A 12774-nucleotide genomic window follows, 5' to 3' on the forward strand; every position below is an offset into this window, starting at 1 on the left:
CTTCCCTAATTTTTTTTTTTTTTTTGTTAACACATGCATAGTAAGAAAGAAATAAGCAACATGGAGTAGCTACCCACCTGTGTAATAAAAGATGGGTGTGGAGGTGTCCAGAGGTTTGTGCCCTATGCAGATGGCACATCTGGTCCTAACTTTTTTTGCACCTGATGTAGATCAGACACTGCTACCCACTAGCTCATCTATAAAACTCTTTGCATTTCACTGTGCATCAGCAACCTATTTTTCCAGGACCCCTCTCTGTAGCAGAGAGCTATTCTCTTTCTTTCACCTATTAAATTTCCACTCTTAACCTCACCCTTTTTGTGTCTGCGCCTTTTATCTCTGTGGTTGTAAGACAATGAACCTTTGGTGTCACCCCAGACAATGAAGCCACTTTACTAGCAGCCACCTCTGGCTTCCTGAAGCAGCTGGCAACCCCATCAGGACTCCTCTTCCCCTTTTCCACCACACAGATTTCCCATTCCTCTCCCTGCCTTTGAGTTTCTGCCAAACACTATTGAGCTTCATGAAAGAACCTTAAATGCATATTACTAACTGAAAGAAATGAATCTGAAAAGGCTGCGTACTGTAAGATTCCAACTCTGTCACATTCTGGAAAAGGCAAAACTATGCAGACAGTAAAAAGAGCAGTGGTTGGCAGGGGTTGGGGGAGAGCGGGATGAACAGGCAGAGCACAGGGGATTTGCAGGACTGAAACTGCTCTGTATGATATGACAATGGTGGATACAGCATTAGACATCTGTCCAAACTCACAGAATGTACTGAGGACTAAACTGACATTTTTTCTCTCTTGCCCAAATTCCCATCTAAGGGGTCTAGGGAGTCATACCCTGTAAACCATAACATTTCAACAGTTGGACTTTATTTAACCTTATATATAACACAGCTTACTTTCCCACCTGATTCTTGTATAACATCATATGACAGATAAAGAAGGAAATAAAAATATTTTACCCCAAAATAGGATTTTTTTTTTGCATATTTTGAAGTGGCTCTGCAAAGCTGTCTCTTATAGGGAAAATTTGCATCTGTAAAGAATCTCTATTACCATAGCCAACTCTTTCCCCTTCCAGGCCCTCCCAAGCCTCTAGAGATTTGCTGAAAGTCTAGCACCTTTTAAGAGTCTGAACAGGAAATATTTGCCATCTATTGTCTCTAAGGGCAACCCCCATGAGGCTTCATCTACATGGTAAGAACCTTGGTCTCCACAATCCCCTTATCTTGACCCAGATAGTCCTTTCTATTGATTGCAGGTTTTTAGATAATAACTGTTTCAATCAACTGCCAATCCGAAAATCTTTGAATCCACCTATGACCCGGAAGCCTTCCTCCCACCAACCGCCTTCGAGCTGTCCCACCTTTCTGGACTGAATCAATGTACGTCTCACATGTACTGATTAATGTTTCATGTCTCCTTAAGATGTGTAAAACCAAACTGTAACCCAACCGCTTTGGGCACATGTTCTCAGGGCCTCTTGAGACTGTACCTTGGGTCACTCATATTTGGCTCAGAATAAATCTCTTCAAATATTTTACAGAGTTTGACTCTTTTCACTGACAATACAACACCAAGAGTGACCCTAATGTGAACTACAGACTTTGGGTGATAATGATATGTTGGTGTGGGTTTAGCAGTAGTAACAAATGTGCCCCACTGATGCGGGACATGGACAGTAGGGCAGGCTGCGTGTGTGTTGCTGGGTGGGGTGTGAGGGGTGCATATGAGAGCTCTCCGCATGCTCGGCTCAATTTTGCTGTATAGGTGCAGAAAAAATCTTTCCTCCACCCATCTTAGATTTATTGCCTTGGCCCCACAAATTTAGACCAATGAAAGCCAGGTTAATAAGGGAAAAGAACACATGTATTAATTCCTGTATCACAAATACACATGGGAGAGCTCAGTGATAAATAATAACTCAAAAAGGCGGTTAGAACTTGGGCTTATTAGCACACTAATGGGAGAGCAATATATTTGTAGAGAAGTAGAAAGACAAAGGAAGGGGACCTTGAGCTTCTTTGGATAACAAGTTGTGGGAAGGTAGATACATGGGGGAAGCTGACTGATAAGCTTGATTTGGCATGTTTGTGATGTTGATTTTTCTGGTGCCACCTCTGGACTGGTAAGAGCCATCCTGCCTTTCTGGTAGATGGGGCAGGGCAGAGAGTTTGTCCTGTGTCTGCTTGGTCTCAGTTGTCTTCAGCTCAAAATAATCTTTATGTCAGAGTGGCATATTTTGGGATGGAATATACTGAGTTCCTTCAGCTGTGAATTCAAAACAACTCTAAAAAAGTTAATTAAAAATTATATTCCTCTAACATGGTCCTTGCTGGTGGGGCTCAGGACACACCACCCCCAAAATATGACAATACAAAACCAGATATGTGAACAAAAAATATACTTCTTAGGCAAATTTTGATCTGTTATTCTAAGAAATTGCAGACACAGGAGTAGCTCTTAAAAGCTGCCCTTTTGTAAAAGAAATTTATAACTATAAAATAAATCTACATTAGTGAAGCATCTGTATCAGGAAGAGGGCTGGTTCCAGACAACTTCCACCACCCCAGAGACTTTCCTTTGCAGAACAAGACACCTTTTATTTACCAGACATTGCCTCCCCTCACCTTCCCAGAACTTGTGCCCATCCCCAAGAAGCCCCAAGCCCCTGTTCCTTTCTGTAACTCAGGACACTATCTAAGCTTCATTCATCTGGCCCTTCTCCTGGTCTATACTTTGTGGGATTCCTGTGCATACAGACGTAATTAAAATGGTTTTTCTCCTATTAGCCTGTCTTATGTCAATTTAATTCCTAGCCCAGCCAAAGAATCTAGAACGGGAAGGGGAAGCCATTTTTCCCCTCCACTACCTGCTTTTCAAGATCCCAGTTTCTTGGAACCACTTCAGAGTTAGCCCTCTGTAAATAATTGTCAGTATTCATCTTTTCAATGTTTTCACCTGACATTCCCTCCATATTTCACTCTTACATTTCCCAGCAGGTTGCTCAAGAAACTCTCCCTTGCTGTGGACACTGCTGACTTCTGTAAGATACATTTACAGGAGGCCATTGGTTTGGACTGAGCTTCTGCACTAGGCCCAACAGACTGAGATGGAGCAGGGACCCCTATTAGAGGCCTGCTGGGCCTCCTCCAAGCGTGGACACAAAGGAAAATCTTGATTTCCTTCAAGGGAAATTCAGGCACCTAGCTGGCCTTGAGAAGTAAATGAGCCACCTGACAAGCAAGAAGGGAATCATAGCTTCAAGTAATAGCCACTCAAGCAAGTCAGAGCCACAAGGTGTTTGGTCCCCTATTGAAACTAAAGGTTACATCTTAGCATATGTCCCTGAATGGCTTTTCAGAAACCCAGACCCACTTCAGATGGAAAATACTGACCATCATCACAGAGACCTCAGGTGACCTGGAGCTGAGGGCTGCACTCTGACAGCTGCTCTTTGTTCTAAATTTCTTCCTCAGGGGCCTGGAGAGAGTCAGGCCCATAGGCCAGACCTTAACATTCCTTTCTGCTGACCCCAAGGTTTTAGGCAAAGCCTGCCTTCCTTAACCAATTGCAATCAAAGAATCCTGAAGCCACCTATGACCTGTAAGTCCCTTGCTTCAAGAGCTTCCACCTTTTTGGTCCAAACCAAGGTATACCCTCTGTATTGATTTATGGTCTCCCTGTAACCTCTGCTTTCCTGAAATGTTCCCCTGCCTTTAAAATCCCTTGCCTGTAAACCATCCAGGAGATTGGGTCTGAAGTGCAAGCTGCCCCATTCTCCTTGCTTGGTGTCCTGTAAGTTAACACCCTCCTTTCTCCTGCTGCAAACCTCAGTGTGTGTGTTTGGTTTTACCACACGGGGCAAGCCGACTCAGGTTGAGTTCAGTAACAAGACTAGACTGGAATGGAGTTCCTCGCGCTAAAGTTCCATCTTTCCAAACCAAAACTAAGTTGTTGATTGACTTTCTGAGAAGTCAGGACACAGAGAGATAACAGGCAAATCCCCAACAGGCCAGGTTAAGCCAGCATGATAAGCAGTCCCTCCCGTCTGCTTTAATGTTTACATGGAAAGTAACTTTGCAACCAATCCGTGTTTTATTCTCTGTTTCTGCTTCAGCCTTTTCTATCCATGAAGCCCATCTCCCCCGCTCTGCTGGGAGGAACGCTCAGTCTGTTTTACGGAATGAAGTGTTGCCTGATTCTAGAATAGCGAATAAAGCCAATTACGATATTTAAACTAAATCTGTTGTACTTTTGTCTTTGGACAGTTCCATGATGGAAAATCTAATGGCCACTTTCCATTTACCACGTCCAAGGAGCAGTCCAGGTAAGTGGCTCCCTTTTGTTTCCATCTTGCTCCTGGCTTCTGACACTGATGCTTCTCCTTCTGGAACGTCCTACCTTTCTGAATGCTCCTCCCCAATTTTTGCCAGTGCGCTCACAACCCCTGCTTGGGATTTAAAATCTGAAGTGCGTCATAACTCACCCCGAACTCTGTTATTCTTTTATTGGTATGCTGGGAAAAAAAGAACCCCAAGCCCTCTGGGTGACCAAATTGATTTTTAATGCATTAATTATTAACTCTATTCTTACAACCTCCAGATTTTATCTCCACTCAGAATTATATGCACAACTGCCTAGCTGATTTCCAGACTGAAATGCCTCTTTGACATTACATATTAAAACTGATCCCGCTCTATAGTCTAGGTCACCTTCCTTGACTTGGCTGTGACCCAGACTTACTGTCTAAATAAATGGTGTGACGGCTCACCTAGGGACCCCATTCCAGACTCTAGAAGAGTTTCTTCAACCTGTATCCCCCCACATCATAAACAATCCATTACCGAGTCCTGTTCATTCTTCCTATACATCTCTGCAAAGGCTTCCCTCCATTTCCACAATGACCCCAAGTGTTTTGCCATTTGCTCCTTGAAGAACATCTGGATTTGTTTCTGGCTTTTGGCTATGAGGAAAAAGCCTGCTGAGAACATTCAGCTCCAGGATTTTGTGTGAATGTAAGTGCTTTAGGGGTGGGGCAGGACCCTGCAGGCCATCGCTGGGTTGGATATTTCTCTAGAGGGACCCAGAGAACTCCACCAAGCTGACCTAAGCCCCTGAAAGTCAAACAGATACTGCATGGTCCAATGCCTGCACCACAGCTCACTTGTTGGAATAAACTGCCCAAGAAAAGTGGGGGTACATGGTTACATTATCAGAGGCATCCTAGGTGGATCCTGGAGACGTGGACAGTACCTGTAGTCATGAAGCTGACAGCTGGAAGAAGCCCGTCTGGTTCAACCCCTCTCTGGCATATTCCTTCCTTCTCCATCCTCACTTTCTACCCCTCACAGGGACAGATAATTTACAGCTTACCGAGCCAGGCCATTGCACTTTTGGACAACTCTACTAAATGGATTTTCCTCATGCCATCGCATAACTGCTGCCTGCCACCAGAGCGTTAGAAATGTATGGTTTTCCATCAAGCACTCATGGAACACGTCACTGTGGGCACTTCTAGGGGGACTAATGATGGATCCTCCAAGATCAACTAAATATAAAACAAGCTCCCAGGTAACAGAACCATTTCAGCTGTTAAATAAAATCATCTGTGTTAACCTAGTTTAATTATGAGGGACATCTCTCCCAAAGTGTGTGTGTGTGTGTGTGTATGTGTACATATATATGTGTGTGTATATATATTTGTGTGTGTGTGTGTGTATATATATATATTTTTTGAGACAGGGTCTCACTCTGTCACCCAGGCTGGAGTGCAGTGGTGCCATCACAGCTCACTGCAACCTCAACCTCCCAGGCTCAAGCAATCCTCCCACCTCAGCTTCCTGAGTAGCTGGGACTAGATGAATGCCACTATGCCCAGCTAATTTTTAAAAAACTTTTTGTAGAGTTAGGGTTTCGCCATGTTGCCCAGGCTGGTCTCCAACTCCAGGGCTCAAGCAATTTGCCTGCCTTGGCCTCCCAAGGTATTGAAATTATAGCATGAGCCACTGTGCCTCCAACATAATAATTTTTTGTTTAAAGAATAGTTGGTATTTGTGGGCCGGGTATCGTGGCTCACATCTGTAATCCCAGCACTTTGGGAGGCAAAGACAGGTGGATCACTTCAGGTCAGGAGTTCAAGACCAGCCTGGCCAACATGGTGAAACCCTGTCTCTACTGAAAGTATAAAAATTAGCCAGGCGTGGCGTGTATGTGTAGTCCCAGCTAATCCGGAGGCTGAGGCAAGCAGATTGCTTGAACCCGGGAGTCAGAAGTTGCAGTGAGTGGAGATCGAGCCACTGCACTCCAGCCTGGGTGACAGAGCAAGACTCTGTCAAAAAAAATAGTTGCTATTTTAGCCTTTCTTTCTGGAATCATTGATAGTGGCCTCATTCATCTGTTGAGGTTTTATATAAAAACAAAAGCTTATACCATTGTGTGGAGAAAGGTGCTGACCTTCGTCTTTGTGGTGGGGTGAATATGGCTTCAGCACACCCAGCAGCTGTTGTGGGTTCTCAAGAAGGGAGGTCCAAAGTATTCCAGTCGTAATAGGGTCTCTCAGAAACCCAGCCCAGCTACTTCCCTCCTTCAGGGGAGTTTGTGACCTTGCTACTCACAGCGTGGTCTATGGACCAGCAGCACTGGGGTTACCTGAAGCTTGTGTGAAATGTGGCATCCCAGGCCTGCTGCACCACATGCATCAAAAGCACACGTCTTCTTCCTATTGCTGAGAGGGAGGAGGGATGGCAGCACAGGAGCAAAGCCAGCACTGTGATTGCCGTTAGGGGCAGTGTCAGAGCACCCAGTCCTGAGCCCCACCACCACCACCCCTTTTCCTTAATTACAGAATTTACTGAAATTAAAAATCCCCGCTTCCTAAATACCCACCCTCTCCTGGCTTGCTTTTTAGCGGAGTCGGCTGCTCTTGTCTCTTCTTTCACCCCCTCCTGGCAGCACAGCAATCCCTGCAAGTTACTCGGACCCTCAGGACTCCTTGTTCAAGTGCAGTGGAAGACCACGCAGATGGCAGGGAAAAGCAAAGAAAGCTCAGGTGGCCCATTGTGGCTGTCATCAGTGGAAGAGTGTCTCTATTTAACACTGAGCCTTAGTAATGACATGCTCTCCCCTTGTCCTGGACCTTCATTTTAAAATAGAGCATTCAGGTGGGAGGGGAACCACAGGGGCACTTCAATCCTGAGCGTGCTCTGGGCGGTGGCTCTAGCCTTTGGGATTTTGTCCTCATTTACTTTTGTTTGAGATGGAATCTTGCTTTGTCGCCCAGGCTGGAGCACAGTGGCATAATCTCAGCTCACTGCAACCTTCATCTCCTGGGTTCAAGCAATTCTCCTGCCTCAGCCTCCTGAGTAGCTGGGATTACAGGTGCGCACCACCATGCCCAGCTAATTTTTGTATTTTTAGTAGAGGTGGGGTTTTGCCACGTTGGCCAGGCTGGTCTCAAACTCTTGACCTCAAGTGATCCACCCACCTCAGCCTTCCGAAGTGTTGGAGTTACAGGCATGAGCCACTCTGCCTGGCCTGTCCTCATTTACTTAAAGAGCAGTTACTCATCCCTAGTTCCCTATAGATAGTGGTCAACTTCTTTGAAATCCAGAGACATTTTCTAATGTTCAACCCTTGCTTCACCAATTGTAACTGTTTCTAAAATAAGTGTCACTCAGGATGGATATGCTTTAGAGAAATACTGTGACAAAGACCCTTTGCTCCAGAGGAAGGACCTGCATTGGCCCCAGGCTGTGGCTCCAACATCACTTGAGACCGTGTGAACATTTGGACACAATTAAAAAGATGACACTTAATTAAAGAGCACACTTACAAAGGAAAGGGGCAGGAAATCTGGGAGGCAGGAGGTCTGGGACCCCACATGGGACAGGCAGTTGTGCGTTGTTGGTACCGCCTTCCTGCCATGGCTTTCCTACACCAGCAGAGAGAAAGCCCACTTCTTTTTTTTTTTTTTTTTTTTTTGAGACAGAGTCTCGCTCGTCACCCAGGCTGGAGTGCAGTGGCGCTATCTCGGCTCACTGCAAGCTCCATCTCCCGGGTTCACACCATACTCCTGCCTCAGCCCCCTGAGTAGCTGAGACTACATTCTCCCACCACCACACCTGGCTAATATTTTGTATTTTTATAGAGACGAGGTTTCACCGTGTTAGCCAGTATGGTCTGGATCTCCTGATCTCGTGATCTGCCTGCCTCAGCCTCCCAAAGTACTGGGATTACGGGCGTGAGCCACCACTCCCGGCTGAAAAAACCCATTTCTGCTCTTTGCTGCAAGCCTCTCTGGATGGAAGGCCCAGTTCCAAGGAAGGAAATCCTGGTGGCTGAGGCATGGCTGTGCACAGTCTGGATGGCTCAGCCTGTGGCTGGCAGGCACCCAAGGCCCCTGTTGGTGGTCTCACCTGCTCAGGACTGCCTCAGCTCCCAGGCTGCAGCCACCACTTCCATTTCAAAGGTGAGAAGGAATGGGTGTGTGGACCTCTCATCCCGCACAGTGAGGGAGGCGGGAGCTGGGTGGTGGAGGCAAACCTGCGACCTGCTGTGCCCTGCAGTGCAGTTTCCAGATGGGAGCAGCCTGGGGTGGCAGATATTTGCATTTGGATGTTAGAAATGCTCTTCCTGACTTTTCAGAGCTGACTGAAGCCCCCGGTTCTTGGCCTGTGTCTTTTCCTTGCCTTGGGGTCCGCATTAAGCAACTATATTCAATCAACAAGCTTAACATTGAGAATCAAGAGAAGCCCAGGACCTGGGGAGCCTGGGACCCCTTTCAACATCCACTGTGCTTGGGACGGGGCTCCCGACCCCGCTTCAAGTCACCTCTTGTTCTCCTGCCCCAAAGGAGCTGGCACACCAAGCGATGCTTCCATTTGTCCACTGCCTTTATGGGAATGGACTGCGGTCTCTCCTTGGTGCCAGTGTTTGAAGGAAGAATTGGCGCTCACTCGGTCCTGCTGTGTGTGGGAGTCTCCTCCGCACCCGGCCCTATCTTGTCACTCATCACCACTGGGTCGAGCAATACCAGACTTTGTTTCCAGGCTTTGCTTCCTGGCCCTTGACAATAAACAGAATGGTTTCCCTAAGCCTTTCACACCACATAGACTCCCCAGAATGAATTGCTCTAGCAGCTCCTGCTGATGTTGGGCCTTGGGAAGAGGGGGCCAGTGGGGAGGGCCCATCCCTGAGCTGAGAGCTCCCTTTATAAAGGCAAGTCCAAGCCCCAGCAATTTGGGGGTCAGCAGAGGAGAGAGTGAGGCTGAAGGCATAGAGGGGGCACCCTGCACTTCATGCCTGGGGCAATGCAACAACAAAGGTGCCAGGTATGTGGACACACACCTAGAGGAAGAGTGCTGTGCACCCTCAAAGCCTGGTCTGAGGATCAGCAAACCAGCCTCTCTGGGAAGCTTGTTGGAAAGGCCAACTCTCAAGCCCCTCCCCACCCCTGGTGCACCAGAACCCTCAGTCTGACCTAGCCCTGGGTGACTCCCCTGCTCCCGAGGTCTGGGACGGGCTGCCTGCAGCACTGGCTCTAAATCTGCCTGACTGTCAGCACCACCTGGAGAGCTGGAGAAGTTCTGAAAAGACAGCTCTCTGGGCGCTTCCATCCCTGGGATTGTGACTCAGTAAGTAAGGGGTGAGGCACAATCATTTATATCTGTGTTTTTAAAGCTCCCCCAGTGTTCCGGATGCTTAGCCAGCCTGGGGACCCTCTCTCTGCTCTTCAGGTATCTTACAAGTAAGAAAGATGTCATTGTAAGCTTTTATCCTGGAAACATATTCATTCCAAACATATCGAAAGAACTTACTAGGCCGTGTGTGGTGGCTTATGCCCATAATCCCAGAGCTTTGGGAGGCCGAGGTGGGCGGATGGCTTGAGCCCAGGAGTTTGAGACCAGCCTTGACCTCCTTGACTTCTGGGGAGTTGATGAGGGACCTGGACACTGTCAGAGTGGTTTTTTGTTTCCCTTTGTGTACAGTTCTGAGTTCATTATATATGTATTATTAGGGTTTGGAATAGGCTCTTATAAATATTTCAGGTCCTAAAATAGCTGTGACAGTGACACTGATCTACCCCTGAGCTGAACATCCACTCCTCCACTGCCATTTTAATCCTCCAGTCACGTGAGGGAGGATGGGATTCTGTGTGAACGTCTTTCTCACTCATGTTCAAAGATCATATCTGCCTGTCTCATCTGTCGAGAGTGTAGATTTTGTTCTGATGGTGGATTCAAAATAGACGAAACGTGTGGTCATTGTACTCGGCAAACAGCTTTTCACGTCAGGATACTTCCGCCCCCGGCTCAGGGCTGGTCCAACTGTGTGACGAATGCAGCTCAGTGCAAGTGCCCGGTCTGCCACCCTCAGCCCCGCAGCTGCAGTGTTAGAATAGCCGTGCCATGGGCACACAGCATCGGTGACATGGGAAAGGTGGAATAACAAATACTTAATTCACATGTACTTATAGAAAAAACTTTATACAATAAAAACAGCCAATTGTTAGATTTATATCTTTTTCTGTCACTATATTTAAAAGGAATCAAGAATTTTCGTGCAGCTTCCAGGTATTCTTGAGACTGGTATATCGTTTCTTTTTGAAAAGTGCATTATTGCATAACAACACATAGTTAAAAATATTTTTATATTTTTATGTATTTATAAGTATATTTTAGCTGAAAAATATCAGTAGTATACATAGCTTATAGCAGTTTGGGAATTGTTGATATATATGGTAATAATGCATTGTTTGGGATGATTTAAAATTATATTAGGATATTAGGAGCCCAAGATAATGATCCAAATTGAGATCCTCTTGTCTAGTATCCTTTAAAATGGCAAAACATCAAATCTAGAAAATAGATAAGAAATGAATTTTAAGATAAAGGTACAGCAGACTTTCTATTTTTACAAAAATCATTATTGATTTTCAAAAATATAATTTGGAATTCAAGCTGTTAATTTAAAAAGTACTTATTTCATAATACAGTGAACAAAACTGGCTGTTAGAGAAAACACCTCATCTTGCTGTCCCCAAATCTTGCAAATTTTCAAAGTTTCAGAATTTTGTAAAATATTTTGAATAGCCCAGACTTTCTGAAAATGGGTATAGCCTTTCAAAGTATTAGAATTGACAAGCTTTTAAATGCTAATCTTATTTTATAAAGTGTTGACTTTTCACTGTAGACTAATAGCAAACAGTTTGTAAGGAAATGTAAATAAAAAATGTAAATTAAAAAATAGGCTTATTAGTTTTCAAAAACTTTATTTAAAAGGAAGGGGCAATGTCGATTGGAGTAAGGAAATATTTGAAAATGTATTTTGTGAAAGAAATCAATGCACGCGTGCGCACACACACACACAGCCCTCAAAAGCAAAACTCCAACAATGCAGCTGTTGCTCCTTTGCAGCAATATTTACCTCACTTTGAGTGAGGGCCATACTGCTTGAAAGTGCAGTAACTTAAACACCTTGCCTATGTCTAATGATTAAAAACTAAGTTCTACTCAGCCCCTGACCCCCACCAGAGAGAGATTCTAGGTTATTCCTTGTGGGCAAATGTGTCCATGGACCACTGGATCAGGGACTGTTGAATCAGATGTGTGAGCCTCTCTACATGTCATGGTTTGTAGAGATCAAAGTTTTCCCTGAGTTTGATTTCCCTGTAGAGATCAAACTCCCTGGGGGAGGTCATCTCCAGCTATGAGCTCCAGGGCAATGCTGTCTCGGATGAGTGTCTGGGTTAACCTGAGCTCCTGGAGAAAGCTGGGTGTACTTAAGCACTCTATGAAGACTGTATGTGGTGGCAATGCTGTTGGGGTACCCCATGGGTAGCCTAGAAAAGAAGTACTGTGTCCCATTGCAGGTGAAGGTGAATTAGGGCAGAGAGGCTATTGAAGTAGGCACTGAACAGAACATGATAACTGAATCTATAATAGCAAAATCTTTACCAGTTGTTGATTGGAAGGGGTCAGTAAATTTTTTAATACTGGCTATTGGGTATAGGGGCCTTAATGAAAGGATTACAATGTTAAGGTTGTAGTAATCCACCATGAAGCACCATTTATTTCTTCCAGGCTTAAGCACAGGCAAGATTGAGCTGTCAAATGGAGAAGCAGTGGAGAGAATCACCCTTTTATTAACAAGGTTTTACATATTAAGTTTTAAACTTGAAGGTCCTGTACATCTGAATTGTGTCTCTCCCAAAATTACATATTGAAGCCCTTACCCCCAGTACCTCAGAATGTGCCCATATTTACAGATACAGGCTTTAAAGGGTGTGATTAAGTTTAAGTGAGACCATTAAGGTGGGCCCTAATCCAACATGACAGGTGTCGCTATAAAAGAAGAAATCTGGAGACATAGAGACCTCAGTGCTGGGTGTGCTCATAGGAAGGGTCATCTCAGGTCAGGAGAGAGGCCTCAGAGAAACCAAATCCCCCACACCTCAGTCTTGGAATTCCAGCCTCCAGAACAGCGAGGAAATACATTCTGATTATTAAAGTCACCCAGGCTCTGGTAGCCCTTGCAGACTAACACATCTGGCTATAACTCACAGAGTCATATGAACTATTTTAACTGGGGATCCACAAGGTCCAATTTGTCTCATAGTCATAGTCATATTAGCTATTTTCACTGGGGACCTAAAAGATCCAAGCCAATTTATAAGTGCCAAAGACTTAATTGAATCATATTTATTATTCATTGTGTTTGAGCATATTTTAGGGCAATGAGTATTATGCCTATGTGAAATTTGG

The 12774-nt window shown here is 45.2% G+C and overlaps 1 long non-coding RNA gene across 1 annotated transcript; it reads left to right on the forward strand.

The window, feature by feature from the left end:
* Positions 1–3011: 3011 nt before the first annotated feature.
* LOC139359323 (uncharacterized) lies at positions 3012–5525 on the forward strand. Its single transcript, XR_011615253.1, has 4 exons — positions 3012–3310; positions 4131–4340; positions 4895–5028; positions 5365–5525. It is a non-coding gene; the product is annotated as an uncharacterized lncRNA (long non-coding RNA).
* Positions 5526–12774: the final 7249 nt, after the last annotated feature.

Source organism: Macaca nemestrina, chromosome 17 (assembly GCF_043159975.1).
Source record: "Macaca nemestrina isolate mMacNem1 chromosome 17, mMacNem.hap1, whole genome shotgun sequence".
Taxonomy (NCBI): Eukaryota; Metazoa; Chordata; class Mammalia; order Primates; family Cercopithecidae; genus Macaca; species Macaca nemestrina.